Here is a 25,065-nt window from a genome sequence, read left to right as displayed (position 1 = left end):
AACTCAAGAAATTTATATGGAAAAAAACCTCAGCCAGTCAACAATCAACACAAAAATTTTCAGCCATTTATCATACAATATGAGGATTTCATGATCAAATCATTCAAAGGTATCAAAATATACACATGTGGAAGAAACCCTAGGTCAAATGAAAAATATTCCAAGCACAACTTTGACCAATAGGTCAAAAATCATCTACATTCAACCACAAAGTCAACGAAATTATTTTCACAATTTTCTGATTTTTCTATGGTTTTATATGATTTTTCTAAGGTCACATGTATTTTTTTATGATTTTTAAGAATTAATTGAAATTAATTAAATTAAATTTAGAAATGGCATTCTCGTAATTATATAGGCGGGGGTGGTAAACGCCTAATTTGAAATTTCAAATTGGAATAAGGATCAAACAGCTCAATTTCGTCTTCTTCAACGCACAGAATTTCCCGAAACATGAACAAGGCTCAAGAACATGCGTATCTCAAATCTTAACCAAAATTAGCGATCTTACATCCGTTGGAACCGCACGAGCAAGGAGATTACGAATATGCATTCCAATTAACCTAAAACTTCCTAAATCTCAAGAATCGTTGAACTTAGGGTTTTGGATCATAACTTCGAGTTAAGATTTCTCATGCTACAGTCGATCATTTACAATTCTAAACATATCACCGTGATCTACACAACACGTACTACAACACGCATACAATCATGGATCAAATGGTGAGATTCGAATCTGGAGGTACCTGGAACTTGCAGTGATGAAATCGGCGGAATTTGCGTGTGTCTTGCTGAAACAGAAACGGCCTGGACTTGAGGAAATATGGTGCAAAGCTTCAACTCGCTCAATTGTACTCCAAATGCTCGAAATCCACAATCACCATGTGAGGACCTTGAATGTGCAGCTGCAAATCGTGGATCCTTCGAAGCCAATTCCCCCAAACAGTCGAAGATGAGGTTGAATGGAAGTTGCAGCACCAAGAATTGCTCAAATTGATGAAGAAATGAGAGAGATTCGGTTCAATATGCAATGATGTGTTCTTGAGAAAAATTCAGAAAAATGGAGAGAATTTTGATCTAGATCTGTGAAAAATGGATTCTGTTACGTTTTGGAGATGTTTAAGCTTTTATATGATAGCTTTAATCATGATTAACAAGCCCTTAATCCAAATTGCAATGTTAAGCAAATGCACTTTTCTTCAAAATGGCCAAAAATGCCCTTCCTTCAAATCAGTCCAAATTGCCTCTCAATTTTGGTTCCAACATGTCCAAAATGTCATATGCAATGTGTAGAAACAAATTTCACTTCAATTGGATGCCTATTCTTGAATTTCACTATGTGGTAGAAAAGAGTCCAATTTTGCATTTCCACTTTTCAAGTCAAAACTCAAAATATGAGGCCTAGCCATGAAATGAGGATTCAAACACACTCCAAATGTCATTCCTGAGGTGTTACAAAAGGTCCCATTCCAAAATTCCAAATATTTTGACACTTGGACGATTTTGCCCCTGGTCCAATTCAGTTGTCCAGTTGAAAAGTGACTTTTTGCCTTGGCCATTTTTGGAAAAATATAATGATGCACCCTTGAAGTACATGTCAAATGGAGTTTGTGCATATAAAGAACTTGCAATTTGGACAAACCATGTGGTAGTTATGGCCTCCTGATTACGGGTCTTTTCTGAAATTCACTGAGCCATATTTTGCAAACCACACATTGGATTTTCAAGTTCTTGGACTTTTTGGAATGGTGAGAACAAGATCTTCAACTTTAATGTTGGACAAAATTCCATTTGAAGCTTGTATGATGAAGTTATTCTGAGGAGAAAAAGTTTCCATTTTGGGCAGCTGAAATTACAGGTCATCTGCTATTTTTGGAAATTTTCTGTCTGGCCTCCAAATCTTCAACCTTGGTCTTTGGCATGTCAAATGAGACTTATATGGACATGAATGAGGCCTTTCAAACCATTTCCCACCTTCCAATCCATAAACTCGGGCACAGTTGACCACAGTTGACCACAGTTGACTTTCTAGGGTTTCTGGTTGACTGAACAATGACTGGTGACTTCTGAGCATCCAATCTTTGGACAAACCACTTCAAAATGATCCTTGGACCATATGAGCTTGATAAATCCACCCTAGGGCCTTGTCCCAATGAAAATGGCACTCACTTGCTTGATTAACTGATTCTCCTGATCATTCTGACCTAATTGGTCAGCTGAGCTTGCACTCGGGCAAATGGACAATGCAATGTTATGCAGTGGACATTGTTAATGCTATGACCTAATATGAAATGAATGTATTCAATGGTAGGGTGCAAATTTGAGGTGTTACAGCGCGCCTCACCAAAACGGTGACGTTTTGGTCTTAAACCCTAAACCCAACGCGTTTCCAGAATTTTCGTAGCTAACTCAAAAACTCGTAGCTAATTCGCAGCAGGCCATGCATATTTCGTAGCAAAAACTGGAAACATGAAGATCTTCATAGGTTGAAGATGAAGATCATGATGATCTTCAAGCGCATTTTCTAGAAAATCAAAAATGTTCCAGAAATCAACCAAAATTATACCAAACGATTCATCCTTCCATGTACATCAAAGATTCATAAACAAATCATGCAAAAACATCAACACATGCTCGGATCGAAGAAAAGAAAAAAGTGCATCAAACTTTCCATTGAGCATAACTTTGCGTACAGTGCACCATTTCAATCAAACTTTATACCAAAATGATCACCAAACAACGATCTATACAAATAGCATAAAGATTTTGAGAATTAAAGAGGTCGAATCATAACCTTCTTGAAGAACAGCCAGTGGAATCGTGCTCTACAAAGCTTAGCAATGCCTTCAATCTTCTCTACAAAGCTTATTGAAGTAATTGATGATGAATTTGAAGCTCAAATGCACGTGAATCCAACTTAATTTGTGTAGCGGTGTATTCGTCGCTATATGATCTATCGATTAAATCATAAGCTAAGAGATACCTTGAAATTTCGAGTCGCCACCGCACTTTTATTTATCCAAAGGATTGGCTAAAAAGCGAACAAAAGCCTAAGAAGTTTTACACGTAGAAAACTAATAAAAAGATCAGAGATTCTGGGTAAGGGGTAAATTACGCAATGGGAAGGTGTTAGGCACCCACTACGTCCTAGGTACTCCTAGGGAGCCCTTTTCACACTTGTTGTAAAAGATTATTATTTGTATGACATAAACATTGTGCAAACATGATTGGGATGATGAGAAAAGAATATACAAGTTTTATTTAGTTATTGGGTTCGAACGGATGAACCCGTTGCCTACGTACCCTCCATCAAAGGTAAGGATCAGAACGCCGTAGTTCGGCTAAAAGATTTCCAAAAGTGGGTTAGGTTCAATTTTAAAACACAAACCCTAGGTCTTACGTTATCCACGGGAGAAAACTCAACCTTATACAAACAACAACGTCCACCATGTGAGAACAGCTTCAACTTGCCAGGGAGGGGTTAACCCTATAATAGGCAAGGAAGGCTTACAATTCAATCACTAAAGACAGAAGGTGAGATTAACATCAACCACTAAGATAAATCAAACCTATAGCTCATGTATGAAAAGGTTAATGGACAAAGCCAAAACAAGTGAATGAGTGAAGTTACTGATTATGATTATGAAAATGGGGTCAAAGTATGATTAGGATCAATTCAAATAAGTATTATGAAATGGAGTTTTGAAAAAAAGTCAAGGACTTGAGTCCAGGTTTTTAGTTAGAAAACATGAAGATGTTTGCACAACACTTATGTCAAGTTTGAAAGATAAAGTGTGAAAAGGTTTAGGACATAATGGATGATGAATGGATGAAGGATGGATAGTAAAACTTCTTAGGGTTCACTTCTTGAAATCATATAGCAGATGATTCAAGTGTGTCCTTTGGAATAGCAATGGATAATAACAAACAAACAAAGCAAGCAAAAGCGGATACCGGATGCCAATCACTGGTCTTATACCAATCTCCTAAAACAAAGCGGGATATCTGATGCCACTCAATGGACTTACACTAATCTCCACAGGCAAAGAAATAAAAGCGGATACCGGATACCAATAGATGGATTTACACCAGTCTCCTAAAACAGAACAGGATATCAGAAGCCACTCAATGGTCTTACACTAATCTCCACAGAAGAAAACAAGAATGAGAAATGGAAGTTAACTGCCAATCTGTCTGGACTTAGGTTAACTCCACAGTATGGTCCTAGGAAATCCAATGCCACATTACAGGGACTTACAATGGATCCTCACATACAAGAACAAAAGCAACAAATGATCACAGGAATGCAAATGCCAACTTACAGGGACTTATAATTGCAACCTCTCACACAAACAGATGAACAAACTATGATCACAGGAAAGCAGATGCCAACTTACAGGGACTTATAACTGCAACCTCACATACAACAAACAGATCAAATTATGATCACAGGATAACAGATGCCAACTTACAGGGACTTATAACTGCAACCTCACATACAAACATACAGATCAAACTATGATCATAGGACAACAGATGCCAACTTACAGGGACTTATAACTGCAACCTCACATACAAACACACAGATCAAACTATGATCATAGGACAACAGATGCCAACTTACAGGGACTTATAACTGTATCCTCACATACATACAGATAAACAGAAGATATGAGTGACCAATGAGGTCTTACACTCTATCCTTCCATATCACAGGAGCAAATGCCAAAGCAATGGACTTACAATTGACCTCAATGGGCAAACAACAATAATAACAGTCACACAGACAAATGATATGATCATGCACTAATGGCAATGGATGATGATACATGCATAACATACAGGCAAGCAAGTGCACATGAAACAATCAATCAAGCAATGAATATCAAACAGCACGCTCTATAGCCAAACAATGGGGGGCTCACACAAGAGGGTTTGACTTTGAAAGTCCACTGTAATGGGTAAAGGTCGCTCTTAACTTGGCCATTGAGGGGCTCAAGTGAAGCAGATGAAAAGGAGATGAGGGGTGTGCCTCATTGCTTCAATCTCAAATCAGAGAGAGCATCAAAGAAAGTGTGGGAGTTCAGAAAGTAGGAACTCTCTCCACATTATTGACTCGATTAGATCTTGGGTATTTATCTCATTGCTTCTACCATGTAATGGGAGCAAAGAGAGGACACACTGAATAGTGGGGGATAGATTGCTTATCCCTACCTTCCACCAATTGCCTTACTTGAAGGACTTTTCCTGCTTGGGACAAATATAAACAAACACAGGCATTGCCTCTTAAGGAGGACTTCAGACAGTTTGCCCGGTCAAATAACAGACCGGGTCTCCAGACTACATGAAGAAGAAGTAATTATACCTCAAAGCAAATGCTAAATAGCAAAGCAAGCAAGTTCAGAGAACTTAGGCAACTAAAGTACCTGAAAAAGTCGAACCAATTAGTAAACAGCTCAACAGTCAAAATCAAAAGAAAATGAACCAATAGTCCACCACAGAGGGACCAATTGTGCAAGGCACAAAGACTCAAGGATGTGAGTCAACCTACAAAACAAGTGTTAGCACATGATAAACAAACCAACTCAATCAAAATTGAAAGGTCTTTGGGGCATTGGTGCTCAACCTGAAACAGATGAACTCAACATAAGCTTAGAAGACCACTAGGACTAGCCTAGGGTCAAAGATGAAAGAAAAAGTCAAGGCAGCAAGGAAAAGTCAACCCAAACCAAGTTTAAACATTCAAGAAGCATTCTCAATTGGATTCATAGTTATATCATGCATCATGGTCATTTCATATGCAAAAGGATGCAAAGCATGGCAAGAAGGAGCACAAATAGGTCAACAGCAAGACCTCTTCCAAAAGTCAACTCAAACATTTTCAAAAATCATGAAATAAATCACACTCAATCCTAACATCTAACATGGCAAGCATGTAAAATTTCATGGCATTTGGATGAGAGGAAGGCAGTCAAATAAAATCATGAAGTCAAACCAAATTCAAGTAAGCATGGTGAAAGTCAACAAGCATAGGTCAACTTCAAAAAATCATATCAATTTGAAAACAGAAGAGAAATGAATGAGATTAACACCAATGCAAAGCTCAAAGAGTCTAGTTATCACATATGAAATTTCATGATCATACAATAAGATTTGAGAATTTCACAAAAGATTTGGCAATGCATAGCACAAAAAGTCAACAAATGAACAAGTATGGAAGAAAATTCTCAATCAAATGGAAAACAGCATGATTAATTCCAAGAAAATTCATACACAAACTAGACATGTAATAGGTCATTCATGCAAAATTTCAAGTGATTTGGATAAGAGGAAGCATGTGAACAAAAATTGTGAAAATACATGATCATGGTATAGCACCAAGTGTAACACATAACTTCAGAAAATCATAAATCTCAATCCACAAATGATAAATGCACAAACTTTATATGGAAATGAAGGTCAATGTGTCTAGTTTCACCACAAAAAAATTCAAAGGCATTGGATATAACATGAGTATTTCACAAAAGGAATGGCACAATGTATCATTTATGCACACATGTGAAGAAAATAATTATCAATTAAAATCCAGCCATTGGAAAATTAATTAAAATTCACCATAAAATAGAGGACACAATTGTGATCATGATGAAAAAAATTTCATAATTTTTGGATGAAATTTGAATTAAAAATGAATTATTGAAGTTGGATGAATATTTGAACAAAGCATAGACAAATGACATGAACTAGTGGTCAAACAAGGAAGTCAGCATGGCAAATGTGTAATTTTGGACTCACTAATCTAAACTCTGCGTTTTGGCAAAGCAAAACGAAATGTTCTGATTGGCTCCCAGCCAATAGAACAGTACATGCACCAATGGGACCTCACATTTTCTGTTTTAGAAACCCTAGGGTTTAAGCAAGGTTTGGCAATTTATCTTCAAGCAATCCAACAAAACAAAATCAACTAACAGCAGCATGGTTTCAGCAGTTTCAAACTCATGTATCATCAACCAACAACAGCACATCATTCAGCAAGCAAGATCATATCCAACAACCAAAATTCAAACCGAAAATCATTCAAAAAAACATGGTATGGGAATGTTCATACTGCAACCCAAACAACAGCAAACAACACAATTCTTATGGTTTTTCTTCTGGGAATTTCGAGGGTTTCAAACAGCAGGCAATCATTCAACTTCATGGTATCGATCCAAAACAAAACAAACAACAGCAATGGCTCATCATTCAGCTTGATCAATCAACCAGAAACAACAACAAATGAACAGCAACATGTAACAATACACAAGTCAAGCATCCACGACCAACACAACCAAACATCAATCATGTGGATTTTACAAGCAAGTTTAAAGGTTTTTCAAACAGCAGGTCATTGACAGCATCAAGTTCATGTTCATAAGACCAACTTCAAGCAAAATCAAACAATAACAGGGCATTGGTACAGCATCATGCAGCTTTTAAACAACAGCACCAAACAAATTCTAAACAAGATTTAAGGACAAGCTGGGCAGAGCTAGGTTTCGAAACAGCATGGGATTTCACCATCCTACTTCATCATCATGTCGAAATCAAACAACAATATGGAAACCACATGGCAACACACATTCATGATACAGCAAAACAACATACATGAGCTGGATTTCTGGAAAAAAGTAACAGGGTTTATCATAGCAGGATTTAGCAGCATGGTTCATGGTGTCATCAAGCAAGTATCAACAATCATCAAACAAACATGTTTCGACCAAACATACAACAGCATGAGCATAATCATGAAATCTTTCTGGGCAACTAGGTTTAAACAAACAGCAGGATTCAATCAGTATGGTATCATGTATTCATCACTAATCATCATTCAAACACCAATCGTGAACGACAGCATGTACCAATAACAGCAGCATAATGCATTCATCATTCAATGTTCATCATCATCAAACCAAACAAAACAAGCAACATGGCCATGGAAATCAATCATAAGCAACAACATTAGTCAATAAAACATGGCCATGAACATGTGTCATTATGCAACCCTAACTAACAGCAAGACAACATAAGCATGAGGAATTTTTCTGGACAAATTCATGATTCAAGCATAACAGCATCAATTTCAGCAGCATTCATCAATTCAAATCCATGGTTCAACAATCATCCAATAAGTTTTCAAGCAAAAACACACAAGGGCATGGTATAATGACCATCAAGCCATATCAATCATCAACCAAACAAGCATTAGCCATGAGGAAAATCTGGGCAGAAACATGCTTATGAACAGGGCAGCATACATTCATCCACCATGAGCTCGAAAATTTAATGTGCCCAAAACTTAAAAACAAATGTACCAACAGCATCATCAAGCAATAGGCAACAAGAATATAACATCAAAACTCATCAAACTAATGCAAGCAGAACAAATCGAACGAAAATGCATTTTGATATGAAAAAAGAAATTCAGATATCTCCCTCATGAGGGCATCATTTCAAACAAGGCATAGCATTCTAGAATCAGCATTCAAGGATCTTTCACAAACATAATATGGCACGGCAAAAAGAGAAGATCGATTACTTACTTGTTTTGGAAGAAAATCGAGCTGCAGTGTTGTATTGAGGGTACCGGCTTGAAACAGACGAAGAGAATGCCTTAGGATGGTGGATGATGAACCTTTTTTAGCTCAAGAATGTCTAACCACATCTAACTTTCGATTTGCCATGGAAATGCTCCTAGAGAAAACAGAACTCAGGCTGCAAAATAGGTGATGAATAATGCTGGACAAGGGTTCCAAATGGTGATTATAGCATGGTGGAAACAAGGATGCTCGAATTTCTTCAAGGGTTTGTGCAGAAATTGTGCTTTAGCAAAAATGCAAGATGAGGGTGAGAGAGAATTCTGCGAGGGTAGGCTGCAAAACTAGGGTTGCAAATGACAGCAAACATGCTTTATATTTGCTGTTTAAGTTTGGTTAATGATGTACTAACAAGGATTAGCTCAAATGGAACCAATTGCATTTTTACTAATTTGGAAATAAGTGAGTAGGGAGGTGTGTTTGTGGTCGAGTGGGCCTTGGCCAGGCTGTAAGCAGACCTTCACAGCTGCTGTTTTGGTTGTACAAGTGAAATGCTGTACTGTTTTTTACTCAATGAACCAAAATGCATAAAAATGCCAACTTTGTACCTTGGCCCAAAATGGTAGGAAAATGGTGATATGATGATGGTTTAAGGCTTGAGACAAGTCACAAATGTGATTTAGAACATTTTCCAATTGGCAAAAATGAGAAAAAGTCCATAAATCAAAAAGTCAACTGTGAGTCAAACTTGATTTTAAATGAAAAAGGTCCAAAAATGCCATTTTGATTGGCAAGGTTTTAGGTCATGAAATTTATATTTTTGGAAAGAGGATGAAAAATGTGGTTTGTAGGAAAAAACCCCACCAAATTTGGCCTTATGGTTTGAGAGTTATGGCTTGTTGAAGTTCAAAAATTGGTGAAAATGATTTGATCATATCTTGACAACCACACATGGGATTTTGATGTTCTTGGACTTTTTGAAAATGGGAAGACAAGATCTTCAACTTTCATGTTGGGCAAAAATTCATTTGGAGCTTGTATCATGATGTAAGTTGAGGATCAAGAAGTTTCCATTTTTGGCAGTTGAAATTACAGGTCCACTTGCTATTTCTGGAAAATTTCTGTTTGACTTGATTTTCTTCCATGATGAGGTTTGACATGATAGATGAGGCTTATACAAGCATGAATGAACTCCTTCAAATCAATTCTATCCATCAAATCTCTGATTAAATCAACAGTTGACCAAGTTTGACTTTTCTAGGGTTTTGGATGACTGAAGCTCTTCTGATGAATTCCAAACCCTAAATCCTTGAGAACTTGACTTCAAATGATGTCTCAAGATGTATGAACCTTTGATTATTGATCATGGTGCCCAAATTCTGCAAGAATGGCCACCATCCATTGCTTTGACTGATCAATGACTGATTTTGACCTAATTGCTGATGATTGCTTCCACTGCAAGCAACAAGGTTAGACTGACAATATTTTGTACTTTTTGAATGATAAACATATGAAAGGCAAAGATATACAAATGCACAGTATGCTTGGTGATCAAGAAAACAACCCACAAGGCAAACCACCCACTAGGAGGACAAAGGCATGCAATGATCCTTGAGGTTATGATATAAATGATATGGGCCATGAGGGATCTTAGGGCCCAAAATTGGGGTCTTACAGATGCCCCTATTTAAGGTCATTCTAGCCGGAGAAGTGAAGTTTAGAAATCTTCATCTCGACGCGGTAGAATGGGCTTAAATAACAGTAATGAGACAAATTTTGGTCCCTAAGAGACCTCATGATGCAGATGTATGTATGCAAAAGACGCAAATTCTGTGGGGAATATGATTCACACAGAAGGAAAGACGATCCATCGGAGTAATACACTCACCAGGAACAGAGACTCTAACAAGACTCTATGGGGATAATAAAAGAAAAAGAAATGTGTGAACAATACACGACTCCAAACTGGGGAAGACAAAACTGACATAACGTGAACAAGACACGACTCTGATTAAGGAAAAACAGAAAACAGACAGGAGAACTCACCGGGGAGTGAAGGACTCACACTGGGAAAAAGATTTCCAAAGGAAAATAAATCCATTGGAGAAACACAAACTGACTCCTGAGGAGAAGCAACAAAAAGTTCCACTGGGGAAGGCAACAAAGAAAATGAGATGTTACCAGGCATACGGGTAACAAACTCAGGAAGGAACACCAAGGATACCGGTTACTGGGTATATAATAGGTGACCAACCAAAGCGTGAATTGGATTCCACTTCCAAAACACTCATCATCCTGAAGAGAGCTAGAAAAAGCAAACTTGTTTATAGGATGGACATTCAATTCCGCAAGGAAAATGAATCTTACTCTGAGGGGAAAACAATCAAAAGATCGACTCAAGAGTGAACGAGATATAATATCCATTACCGTCAGAACGTGGATAGAATACTCAGATGAGACATATTATTCATTACCGGCAGACCGTGAATAATATACTCGAAAGGAAAATTATCCTGAACCGGTTACTGGGTTGTTTATAGGATAAAATCCAAAGACGTGGATTGGTTTTCACTTCCAAAACACTCATCATCCGAAAGGAGGGCTTGAAAAAGCAAAACAACTTACAGGATGGACATTCGAATCCATAACGGGAAAACGAATCTTACTCAACTGGGGACACAAACCCAAAGAGTGCATGAGATATAATATCCATTACCGGCAGACCGTGGATAAGATACTCGCATGAGATATATTATCTATTACCGTCAGAACGTAGATAATAAACTCGCATGGTAAGAAACACCAGAGATACCGGTTACTGGGTATATAATAGGTGATCTACCGAAAACGTGAATTGGTTTTCACTTCCAAAACACTCATCATCCAAAACACGAACTGGTTAAAGGATGGATATTCGATTCTACAAAGAATACGAATCTTGCTCAGTTGGGGAAAATCAACAAAGGATTCCAACTAAAGAGCGCATGAGACATATTATTCATTACCGGCAGACCGTGAATAATATACTCGCATGGAAGATTATCCTGAACCGGTTACTGGGTTGTTTAAGGATAAAATCCGAAATCGTGAATTGGTTTTCACTTCCAAAACACTCATCATCCGGAAGGAGGGCTTGAAAAAGCAAAACAACTTACAGGATGGACATTCGAATCCACAACGGGAAAACGAATCTTACTCAACTGGGGACACAAACCCAAAGAGTGCATGAGATATAATATCCATTACCGGCAGACCGTGGATAAGATACTCGCATGAGATATATTATCTATTACCGTCAGAACGTAGATAATAAACTCGCATGGTAAGAAACACCAGAGATACCGGTTACTGGGTATATAATAGGTGATCTACCGAAAACGTGAATTGGTTTTCACTTCCAAAACACTCATCATCCAAAACACAAACTGGTTAAAGGATGGCTATTCGATTCTACAAAGAATACGAATCTTGCTCAGTTGGGGAAAATCAACAAAGGATTCCAACTAAAGAGCGCATGAGGTATATTATTCATTACCGGCGGACCGTGAATAATACACTCGCATGGAAGATTATCCTGAACCGGTTACTGGGTTGTTTAAGGATAAAAATCCGAAAAGAAAGGCATCGAGATACCAAACTAGGTATATAATGATAACCAATCAAAAGGAGCAACAGACATTACCGACAAAAGGGTAAATGAAAGGCGAGCTGCTGAGGATAATTTGCAAGCATCCGGCAATTATCGACAGAAGACTAGCTGGGGATACATTGATAAACAAACAATGATCCGGGGAACAAATCACTAGCATACGGTGAAAAGACCCACTGGGGATAAAATTGCTAGCATACGGCAATTATCCACAAAAGACTTGTTGGGGATATAAGTGCTGATCTGAGCAACTTATACAAGCAAAGGAAAATCATCATCAAATATTGAATGAAGATAACCACAAAATTTAGGGTTTACATCTATCGAATACGGGGTAGAAGACCAACAACTCCGCGTGGGGATAGAACAAATCACAAATCCGCACGGGAAACCAAAATAGGGTTATAACAAACCACAAACTGCTGAAGAGCAGGAAAATAGGATTTACAACTACCGGGTAGTAGGTAGAAAACCAAAAACTCTGGCTGGAGAATAAAAGGTGTATAACCACAAATTCTGTTAAGAAAGCCAGGAAAAGTAGGCCTTACAACTACCGGTTATGAGGGTAGAGGCCCGAAAACATTCCGCTGGGGAACAACCCACTGGGAAGCACAAGACATTGACAAATAGCCAATTCGGGGATGATCCGAAAAGACGGACTGAATCAAGACACGTCCTAATGAGGATGTAACTCAAATAGGAAAATCCATCCCAATACATGTGTTGGGAGGAAACGGAAGAAACCGTCATCCACGAGGATATATCTCAGTGGGGAACTGCAGAAGGAAAGACAGCATTTTCTGCTTATGGGGTTGACTCTATATGGAGAGATTTTAAACACCCGACATCTGCTTGGGGAGATCTGTAAAGAGATCTATATCACCATAGCAGGAGACATGACAAACAGGATATATGGCAAGAAATGCAACACGAATATCTGAATGTTTATGAATATGCATGAATATGCGTGATTTATGTTTGATGAATGCTGACAAAACAGACAATTCTAACACAAACAGGTTCAGGAACCAGACGTCCGGTATTATACTTCCAGGGGAACAACCAGCTGGAGAGCCAATCTGCGGAGATCCACATGCTGTAAAGCAAAGATCTGCAAGTACTGCTGAAAAAGCAGAGAATCAGAAATATCAGGAAACAACCCAATCAGGGTACAGAAAGTCACAACGGGCAAAACAGCCACCAAGACGAATCTGTAGGGGAACAAGAGAAATCTCAAAGTATATCTGCAGGGGATCCCAGTGTCAACTGAGAAACAAAGGGTGCGTTACACAAGCACAAACTGCTGTAGAAGCAAGTCCACATAACTCCGCTGGGGGACAACCCACTGAAGGAGAATGATATCATCCAAATAGAATCTAACTGCATAAGCAACTCTACTGGGGAAAACTGTCGGCTACTCTCTTGGGAACAAACCACTGAGGGAGGACAGATCAAACAAGCAGATTCTGCAACGAACCACTCCACTTGGGAGAATATACACAGCAAAACTGATCACAACAAGTAGATTCTGCAATATAAGCCACTCTACTGGGGATCACAAACAGTCAGGAAATCGAATCCGTTCACTGGAGGCTAGAGCCATCATCCGACCACATCGGGGATTGAAGGAGTATTCAACAGGCAAAACTGCCACAAAAAACATTCTGCAGACTAAGCTGAGGAAAAGATGATTGCAATACTGGGATGTCAACCCAAATCAAAACTGCTCAGGAAAATAAATCCTGCTCTGCTGGAGAGAATAACTCTGATGGAGAGATAGCAATAATTCCGCAGACGACTTCGCCGGGGAGAAGGTAAAGTACCGGGTATCAAACCACTGACTTACCGAGTCTTCAAAAGAAAACAACCGTGCTGAGGAAACAGACAATTCCTGCTGGCAACACTGCATGGGGAAAAGCGGTAACAAACTCTGCTTGCAACTCTGGTGGGGATGTTAATAACAGCTCTACTCGCGACTCCGAGGGAGAGTATCAATCAATCAGCTATACTCATGAATGCTGAGGAGACAAATAAAGTCTGGGGATATTGACCCACTGGAGAAAGTGACGGGGCACCAGGATGACAAACCATCAACCGCCGAAACTTCTACAAGAAAAACACCCATGCTAGGGAAAACTGCTGCTGGAGAACGAAGTCTTCAACAACACTCTGTTTGCGACTGTACTGGGGAACAACCCCAACAACAACTCTGTTTGAGGAACAGCCTCAACAAAGATCTGAAGAAAGAAAATACAACCAAACCAGGAATATGAACAAATGTCTTACCTGTTGGGAATCATGCCACCCTCGGGAGAGCACTGAGATATTCTTGAGTATCCTTTCAATCTTGTGAATGTTCACTTTGTTTAAAACAAAAATTTTGAAAAATTTGATTTGTTTAAAACAATGACATTTTATCAATTTAAAACATGCAAAACATTTGTTGAATTGAAACAAATAAGAGTGCAAATAATTGGATAAAAAACTCAAATTGATTTGATAGAATGGTAGTCTGCAAATGGCAAGACTCCATAGATCTGTACAAATTTGAAATCAGTGATATATATTGGAAGAGGGCTACATTGAACATAATGATCCTTTCTCTACCAATTTGAATCTCGATGTATCCGAAGCTTCAGTTGACGACGAATCGAGAATCTTCTGACGAAATGACGACTGATGAACAGAAAGTCTTGTCAGGATGCAGTTACTTGCCAAATCCCTAACTTTTGCCTAGATTGCCCCAGAGTGAGGTACTCAATCTAGCGGGACGCAAATATATCTTTTTTTTCAAGTCTCTAATTTTTGCCTGGATCACCCTTGCGGGTTTTCCACCGAGACGCTCATTTTTGCCTAAGCCGCCCTTTCGGGTTTTCAACTTAGCTAGCTATTTTGTTTTTTCAATCTCTTTTTTCATTTGCATATACTTTTTTTTTAGGCAAAGTATCTCTTAACTGCATCTGAATTCACAGGACGAGTGAAATCCTCCCCATCCATTGTTGTAAGCATCAAAGCTCCGCCTGAAAAGGCTCTCTTAACAACATATGGACCCTCGTAGTTTGGAGTCCACTTGCCCCTGGAATCGGGCGCGAAAGACAAAACTTTCTTGAGCACAAGGTCACCTTCTCGGAACACACGAGGCTTGACCTTCTTGTCGAATGCTTTCTTCATTCTCTGCTGATACAACTGACCATGGCACATGGCAGTTAAGCGCTTCTCTTTGATCAAATTCAACTGGTCATAACGACTCTGAATCCATTCAGCATCAGTCAACTAGGGACTTTTGAGGGTATAATCTTTCTTTTTTCCTTTGGAAAAATTTTGAAAAAATTTTCCTGGTTTTTGATTTTTTTATCTTTTTTCCACCCTCTTCTTTTTTTTTTTTTTTTTTTTTTTTTTTTCTGATAATGCCCCAGTTTGACTGGTTTGCTGATTCTCGTGATACAGCTGAATGAGCTTCTTTGGTGCTCAAGAAGGCGGGTAATCTTATCAGGAATCCCCTTCAACATCATCTTCCTCTGCCTCAGATACAAGGACTTCAAGATTGGGAGATGGCGTTGGATCATTATGTTCAATGGGTTTAGAAATCCCTGCATAATGATTCTGGATAATGAAAAGCTTTTGAATTTAAACAAGCAAATCATTTATGCAGATGAAAAAGCTGTTTTATTGTTTTTCGTGGTTTTTTGTGATCACTGATTTCATGCAAAAGCAAAAAGTGAAAACAAATGGAAAAACAAATGTTTGACAATGCATTAATTGAATGAAAACATCATTGTATTAAATGCTGCCAACAATGTTCTCACTTCTCCTTTTGGCATGGGAGAAGGGTTTTAAACAAAATGAACAAATCATGCTGACTTATGAATGACCATAGGAACATCCACAGCGACCCAATTGTGGCAGACACCACCAGGTATGATGAAATTGTTCAGATCTTCTGCATCATCTTCAATGATAGCAGCAGCTTCTTCTTCTTCAGGTTGATCATCATGGATAAAACCTCCACTTGTGAACAAACCTTGCTCGTTAAGTGCCCCAGAACAGTAGCCAATGCCAGCCCGGGATATATAAACCAGGAATGAATCCATCAACAGGAATAAATCCATCAACAGGAATAAATCCATTAAAAACGCTTAGGCTGGCAAAATCCTCCTCGAGTCCACAACTCTCTTGTTCAGGATGATCCATCAATCTGGCAGAGATTGGCTCTGGTATAATACCGGCAAAGCGCGTCTTCAAAATAAATGAAGATCGCAGGGTCAGACCACAGGACGGGAGACCGGACCAAAACACCTGCTTATGCAAATGATGCATGAAGTGTTTATGCATATGCTTGTTTTTTATTTCAAAGAAACTCGAGGGTTTTATTTGCAAACTTTGAAATTTTAACATTTTGATCATACATGAGAATATCTCATCAGATACATCAGGTGAAAAAATTTTCCCGGTTTTTTCATGTTTGAAAACTTTTGCAAATAAACTCCTTTGAGTTCCTTGAAAATTTTCTTTTTATCTGATGATATGGATGCGGATGAATGCATGAATGTATGAATGCAACAATCACACTCAAGGATCAAGCAAGTCACACCAAACAAAGGTCGTGGGAAAGCTCTATGTATCCCTAATATCAATCATCCATTTTGGTGGATTCAGGTTTTCACCTTATCGACACCCAAGTTCCATTGATATTAACGGTACATGAACCGGTTCTAACATTCTTAATATCAACCAGCCGCTTTGGTGGATTTTAGGTTTTACACCTGATCCGGGATCCATTGATATTAACAATGTTTGAACGACTCAACCACGAATCACGGGTTTGTTGAGAGTCACGAGCATGGAGTCTCGGTTAAGAACCACCCAAAGGGAGTGTACTAGGGTTTAAACCTGCCAGACATGTTCTATCAGAGGTTCCCATAATCATCGTTCCATCTTTCGAATATTATCGGAGGAACGAATACTCGTATTCCAAGAATATTCTCAAGAGAAACTCTTATGAGTGTAGTATCGCGTAACAATCGTATCAGAACTGACATCTGAACGACCTCCGCACTACTGTCCTAAAAATAGGCCAAGATGGGTTTGGTAAACTAAGGTCCTTGGCTTCTGCGGCACATGATTGAAAGAATAATGTCTAACCACAAATAACTTGTGTGACATTATTAGTTCAACATGACCTCCACCAAGTGAATGGACTCGCAAGTCAACTGGCTAAGGACTACTCCACACCAGTCGACAAGACTATGCCATTCTCCTATCCTAGAGAGCACTCGAGTTCGGGTATAGAACTCATCTCACAGATCACCAAAGCACACAGAAAATGTATATCAAGCAATTCACACATTACAATCAATACATTCATCCCAAATCGTACAAAAATATGTCAGATAGCAAATAATAACATATATCACAACAAGGGTGAAAAGTAGGCAATACAACCAGAGATTCTGGTGAGGTCTCCCCAGCAGAGTCGCCACTTTTCTGTAGCGGTGTATTCGTCGCTATATGATCTATCGATTAAATCATAAGCTAAGAGATACCTTGAAATTTCGAGTCGCCACCGCACTTTTATTTATCCAAAGGATTGGCTAAAAAGCGAACAAAAGCCTAAGAAGTTTTACACGTAGAAAACTAATAAAAAGATCAGAGATTCTGGGTAAGGGGTAAATTACGCAATGGGAAGGTGTTAGGCACCCACTACGTCCTAGGTACTCCTAGGGAGCCCTTTTCACACTTGTTGTAAAAGATTATTATTTGTATGACATAAACATTGTGCAAACATGATTGGGATGATGAGAAAAGAATATACAAGTTTTATTTAGTTATTGGGTTCGAACGGATGAACCCGTTGCCTACGTACCCTCCATCAAAGGTAAGGATCAGAACGCCGTAGTTCGGCTAAAAGATTTCCAAAAGTGGGTTAGGTTCAATTTTAAAACACAAACCCTAGGTCTTACGTTATCCACGGGAGAAAACTCAACCTTATACAAACAACAACGTCCACCATGTGAGAACAGCTTCAACTTGCCAGGGAGGGGTTAACCCTATAATAGGCAAGGAAGGCTTACAATTCAATCACTAAAGACAGAAGGTGAGATTAACATCAACCACTAAGATAAATCAAACCTATAGCTCATGTATGAAAAGGTTAATGGACAAAGCCAAAACAAGTGAATGAGTGAAGTTACTGATTATGATTATGAAAATGGGGTCAAAGTATGATTAGGATCAATTCAAATAAGTATTATGAAATGGAGTTTTGAAAAAAAGTCAAGGACTTGAGTCCAGGTTTTTAGTTAGAAAACATGAAGATGTTTGCACAACACTTATGTCAAGTTTGAAAGATAAAGTGTGAAAAGGTTTAGGACATAATGGATGATGAATGGATGAAGGATGGATAGTAAAACTTCTTAGGGTTCACTTCTTGAAATCATATAGCAGATGATTCAAGTGTGTCCTTTGGAATAGCAATGGATAATAACAAACAAACAAAGCAAGCAAAAGCGGATACCGGATGCCAATCACTGGTCTTATACCAATCTCCTAAAACAAAGCGGGATATCTGATGCCACTCAATGGACTTACACTAATCTCCACAGGCAAAGAAATAAAAGCGGATACCGGATACCAATAGATGGATTTACACCAGTCTCCTAAAACAGAACAGGATATCAGAAGCCACTCAATGGTCTTACACTAATCTCCACAGAAGAAAACAAGAATGAGAAATGGAAGTTAACTGCCAATCTGTCTGGACTTAGGTTAACTCCACAGTATGGTCCTAGGAAATCCAATGCCACATTACAGGGACTTACAATGGATCCTCACATACAAGAACAAAAGCAACAAATGATCACAGGAATGCAAATGCCAACTTACAGGGACTTATAATTGCAACCTCTCACACAAACAGATGAACAAACTATGATCACAGGAAAGCAGATGCCAACTTACAGGGACTTATAACTGCAACCTCACATACAACAAACAGATCAAATTATGATCACAGGATAACAGATGCCAACTTACAGGGACTTATAACTGCAACCTCACATACAAACATACAGATCAAACTATGATCATAGGACAACAGATGCCAACTTACAGGGACTTATAACTGCAACCTCACATACAAACACACAGATCAAACTATGATCATAGGACAACAGATGCCAACTTACAGGGACTTATAACTGTATCCTCACATACATACAGATAAACAGAAGATATGAGTGACCAATGAGGTCTTACACTCTATCCTTCCATATCACAGGAGCAAATGCCAAAGCAATGGACTTACAATTGACCTCAATGGGCAAACAACAATAATAACAGTCACACAGACAAATGATATGATCATGCACTAATGGCAATGGATGATGATACATGCATAACATACAGGCAAGCAAGTGCACATGAAACAATCAATCAAGCAATGAATATCAAACAGCACGCTCTATAGCCAAACAATGGGGGGCTCACACAAGAGGGTTTGACTTTGAAAGTCCACTGTAATGGGTAAAGGTCGCTCTTAACTTGGCCATTGAGGGGCTCAAGTGAAGCAGATGAAAAGGAGATGAGGGGTGTGCCTCATTGCTTCAATCTCAAATCAGAGAGAGCATCAAAGAAAGTGTGGGAGTTCAGAAAGTAGGAACTCTCTCCACATTATTGACTCGATTAGATCTTGGGTATTTATCTCATTGCTTCTACCATGTAATGGGAGCAAAGAGAGGACACACTGAATAGTGGGGGATAGATTGCTTATCCCTACCTTCCACCAATTGCCTTACTTGAAGGACTTTTCCTGCTTGGGACAAATATAAGCAAACACAGGCATTGCCTCTTAAGGAGGACTTCAGACAGTTTGCCCGGTCAAATAACAGACCGGGTCTCCAGACTACATGAAGAAGAAGTAATTATACCTCAAAGCAAATGCTAAATAGCAAAGCAAGCAAGTTCAGAGAACTTAGGCAACTAAAGTACCTGAAAAAGTCGAACCAATTAGTAAACAGCTCAACAGTCAAAATCAAAAGAAAATGAACCAATAGTCCACCACAGAGGGACCAATTGTGCAAGGCACAAAGACTCAAGGATGTGAGTCAACCTACAAAACAAGTGTTAGCACATGATAAACAAACCAACTCAATCAAAATTGAAAGGTCTTTGGGGCATTGGTGCTCAACCTGAAACAGATGAACTCAACATAAGCTTAGAAGACCACTAGGACTAGCCTAGGGTCAAAGATGAAAGAAAAAGTCAAGGCAGCAAGGAAAAGTCAACCCAAACCAAGTTTAAACATTCAAGAAGCATTCTCAATTGGATTCATAGTTATATCATGCATCATGGTCATTTCATATGCAAAAGGATGCAAAGCATGGCAAGAAGGAGCACAAATAGGTCAACAGCAAGACCTCTTCCAAAAGTCAACTCAAACATTTTCAAAAATCATGAAATAAATCACACTCAATCCTAACATCTAACATGGCAAGCATGTAAAATTTCATGGCATTTGGATGAGAGGAAGGCAGTCAAATAAAATCATGAAGTCAAACCAAATTCAAGTAAGCATGGTGAAAGTCAACAAGCATAGGTCAACTTCAAAAAATCATATCAATTTGAAAACAGAAGAGAAATGAATGAGATTAACACCAATGCAAAGCTCAAAGAGTCTAGTTATCACATATGAAATTTCATGATCATACAATAAGATTTGAGAATTTCACAAAAGATTTGGCAATGCATAGCACAAAAAGTCAACAAATGAACAAGTATGGAAGAAAATTCTCAATCAAATGGAAAACAGCATGATTAATTCCAAGAAAATTCATACACAAACTAGACATGTAATAGGTCATTCATGCAAAATTTCAAGTGATTTGGATAAGAGGAAGCATGTGAACAAAAATTGTGAAAATACATGATCATGGTATAGCACCAAGTGTAACACATAACTTCAGAAAATCATAAATCTCAATCCACAAATGATAAATGCACAAACTTTATATGGAAATGAAGGTCAATGTGTCTAGTTTCACCACAAAAAAATTCAAAGGCATTGGATATAACATGAGTATTTCACAAAAGGAATGGCACAATGTATCATTTATGCACACATGTGAAGAAAATAATTATCAATTAAAATCCAGCCATTGGAAAATTAATTAAAATTCACCATAAAATAGAGGACACAATTGTGATCATGATGAAAAAAAATTCATAATTTTTGGATGAAATTTGAATAAAAATGAATTATTGAAGTTGGATGAATATTTGAACAAAGCATAGACAAATGACATGAACTAGTGGTCAAACAAGGAAGTCAGCATGGCAAATGTGTAATTTTGGACTCACTAATCTAAACTCTGCGTTTTGGCAAAGCAAAACGAAATGTTCTGATTGGCTCCCAGCCAATAGAACAGTACATGCACCAATGGGACCTCACATTTTCTGTTTTAGAAACCCTAGGGTTTAAGCAAGGTTTGGCAATTTATCTTCAAGCAATCCAACAAAACAAAATCAACTAACAGCAGCATGGTTTCAGCAGTTTCAAACTCATGTATCATCAACCAACAACAGCACATCATTCAGCAAGCAAGATCATATCCAACAACCAAAATTCAAACCGAAAATCATTCAAAAAACATGGTATGGGAATGTTCATACTGCAACCCAAACAACAGCAAACAACACAATTCTTATGGTTTTTCTTCTGGGAATTTCGAGGGTTTCAAACAGCAGGCAATCATTCAACTTCATGGTATCGATCCAAAACAAAACAAACAACAGCAATGGCTCATCATTCAGCTTGATCAATCAACCAGAAACAACAACAAATGAACAGCAACATGTAACAATACACAAGTCAAGCATCCACGACCAACACAACCAAACATCAATCATGTGGATTTTACAAGCAAGTTTAAAGGTTTTTCAAACAGCAGGTCATTGACAGCATCAAGTTCATGTTCATAAGACCAACTTCAAGCAAAATCAAACAATAACAGGGCATTGGTACAGTATCATGCAGCTTTTAAACAACAGCACCAAACAAATTCTAAACAAGATTTAAGGACAAGCTGGGCAGAGCTAGGTTTCGAAACAGCATGGGATTTCACCATCCTACTTCATCATCATGTTGAAATCAAACAACAATATGGAAACCACATGGCAACACACATTCATGATACAGCAAAACAACATACATGAGCTGGATTTCTGGAAAAAAGTAACAGGGTTTATCATAGCAGGATTTAGCAGCATGGTTCATGGTGTCATCAAGCAAGTATCAACAATCATCAAACAAACATGTTTCGACCAAACATACAACAGCATGAGCATAATCATGAAATCTTTCTGGGCAACTAGGTTTAAACAAACAGCAGGATTCAATCAGTATGGTATCATGTATTCATCACTAATCATCATTCAAACACCAATCGTGAACGATAGCATGTACCAATAACAGCAGCATAATGCATTCATCATTCAATGTTCATCATCATCAAACCAAACAAAACAAGCAACATGGCCATGGAAATCAATCATAAGCAACAACATTAGTCAATAAAACATGGCCATGAACATGTGTCATTATGCAACCCTAACTAACAGCAAGACAACATAAGCATGAGGAATTTTTCTGGACAAATTCATGATTCAAGCATAACAGCATCAATTTCAGCAGCATTCATCAATTCAAATCCATGGTTCAACAATCATCCAATAAGTTTTCAAGCAAAAACACACAAGGGCATGGTATAATGACCATCAAGCCATATCAATCATCAACCAAACAAGCATTAGCCATGAGGAAAATCTGGGCAGAAACATGCTTATGAACAGGGCAGCATACATTCATCCACCATGAGCTCGAAAATTTAATGTGCCCAAAACTTAAAAACAAATGTACCAACAGCATCATCAAGCAATAGGCAACAAGAATATAACATCAAAACTCATCAAACTAATGCAAGCAGAACAAATCGAACGAAAATGCATTTTGATATGAAAAAAGAAATTCAGATATCTCCCTCATGAGGGCATCATTTCAAACAAGGCATAGCATTCTAGAATCAGCATTCAAGGATCTTTCACAAACATAATATGGCACGGCAAAAAGAGAAGATCGATTACTTACTTGTTTTGGAAGAAAATCGAGCTGCAGTGTTGTATTGAGGGTACCGGCTTGAAACAGACGAAGAGAATGCCTTAGGATGGTGGATGATGAACCTTTTTTAGCTCAAGAATGTCTAACCACATCTAACTTTCGATTTGCCATGGAAATGCTCCTAGAGAAAACAGAACTCAGGCTGCAAAATAGGTGATGAATAATGCTGGACAAGGGTTCCAAATGGTGATTATAGCATGGTGGAAACAAGGATGCTCGAATTTCTTCAAGGGTTTGTGCAGAAATTGTGCTTTAGCAAAAATGCAAGATGAGGGTGAGAGAGAATTCTGCGAGGGTAGGCTGCAAAACTAGGGTTGCAAATGACAGCAAACATGCTTTATATTTGCTGTTTAAGTTTGGTTAATGATGTACTAACAAGGATTAGCTCAAATGGAACCAATTGCATTTTTACTAATTTGGAAATAAGTGAGTAGGGAGGTGTGTTTGTGGTCGAGTGGGCCTTGGCCAGGCTGTAAGCAGACCTTCACAGCTGCTGTTTTGGTTGTACAAGTGAAATGCTGTACTGTTTTTTACTCAATGAACCAAAATGCATAAAAATGCCAACTTTGTACCTTGGCCCAAAATGGTAGGAAAATGGTGATATGATGATGGTTTAAGGCTTGAGACAAGTCACAAATGTGATTTAGAACATTTTCCAATTGGCAAAAATGAGAAAAAGTCCATAAATCAAAAAGTCAACTGTGAGTCAAACTTGATTTTAAATGAAAAAGGTCCAAAAATGCCATTTTGATTGGCAAGGTTTTAGGTCATGAAATTTATATTTTTGGAAAGAGGATGAAAAATGTGGTTTGTAGGAAAAAACCCCACCAAATTTGGCCTTATGGTTTGAGAGTTATGGCTTGTTGAAGTTCAAAAATTGGTGAAAATGATTTGATCATATCTTGACAACCACACATGGGATTTTGATGTTCTTGGACTTTTTGAAAATGGGAAGACAAGATCTTCAACTTTCATGTTGGGAAAAAATTCATTTGGAGCTTGTATCATGATGTAAGTTGAGGATCAAGAAGTTTCCATTTTTGGCAGTTGAAATTACAGGTCCACTTGCTATTTCTGGAAAATTTCTGTTTGACTTGATTTTCTTCCATGATGAGGTTTGACATGATAGATGAGGCTTATACAAGCATGAATGAACTCCTTCAAATCAATTCTATCCATCAAATCTCTGATTAAATCAACAGTTGACCAAGTTTGACTTTTCTAGGGTTTTGGATGACTGAAGCTCTTCTGATGAATTCCAAACCCTAAATCCTTGAGAACTTGACTTCAAATGATGTCTCAAGATGTATGAACCTTTGATTATTGATCATGGTGCCCAAATTCTGCAAGAATGGCCACCATCCATTGCTTTGACTGATCAATGACTGATTTTGACCTAATTGCTGATGATTGCTTCCACTGCAAGCAACAAGGTTAGACTGACAATATTTTGTACTTTTTGAATGATAAACATATGAAAGGCAAAGATATACAAATGCACAGTATGCTTGGTGATCAAGAAAACAACCCACAAGGCAAACCACCCACTAGGAGGACAAAGGCATGCAATGATCCTTGAGGTTATGATATAAATGATATGGGCCATGAGGGATCTTAGGGCCCAAAATTGGGGTCTTACAATTTGCAATCTCCATGGATGCTTCAAGCTT

The sequence above is a fragment of the Lathyrus oleraceus genome, chromosome 3 (genome assembly GCF_024323335.1).
Source record: "Lathyrus oleraceus cultivar Zhongwan6 chromosome 3, CAAS_Psat_ZW6_1.0, whole genome shotgun sequence".
Lineage (NCBI taxonomy): Eukaryota > Viridiplantae > Streptophyta > Magnoliopsida > Fabales > Fabaceae > Lathyrus > Lathyrus oleraceus.
Note: the sequence above shows the minus strand (reverse complement) of the source record.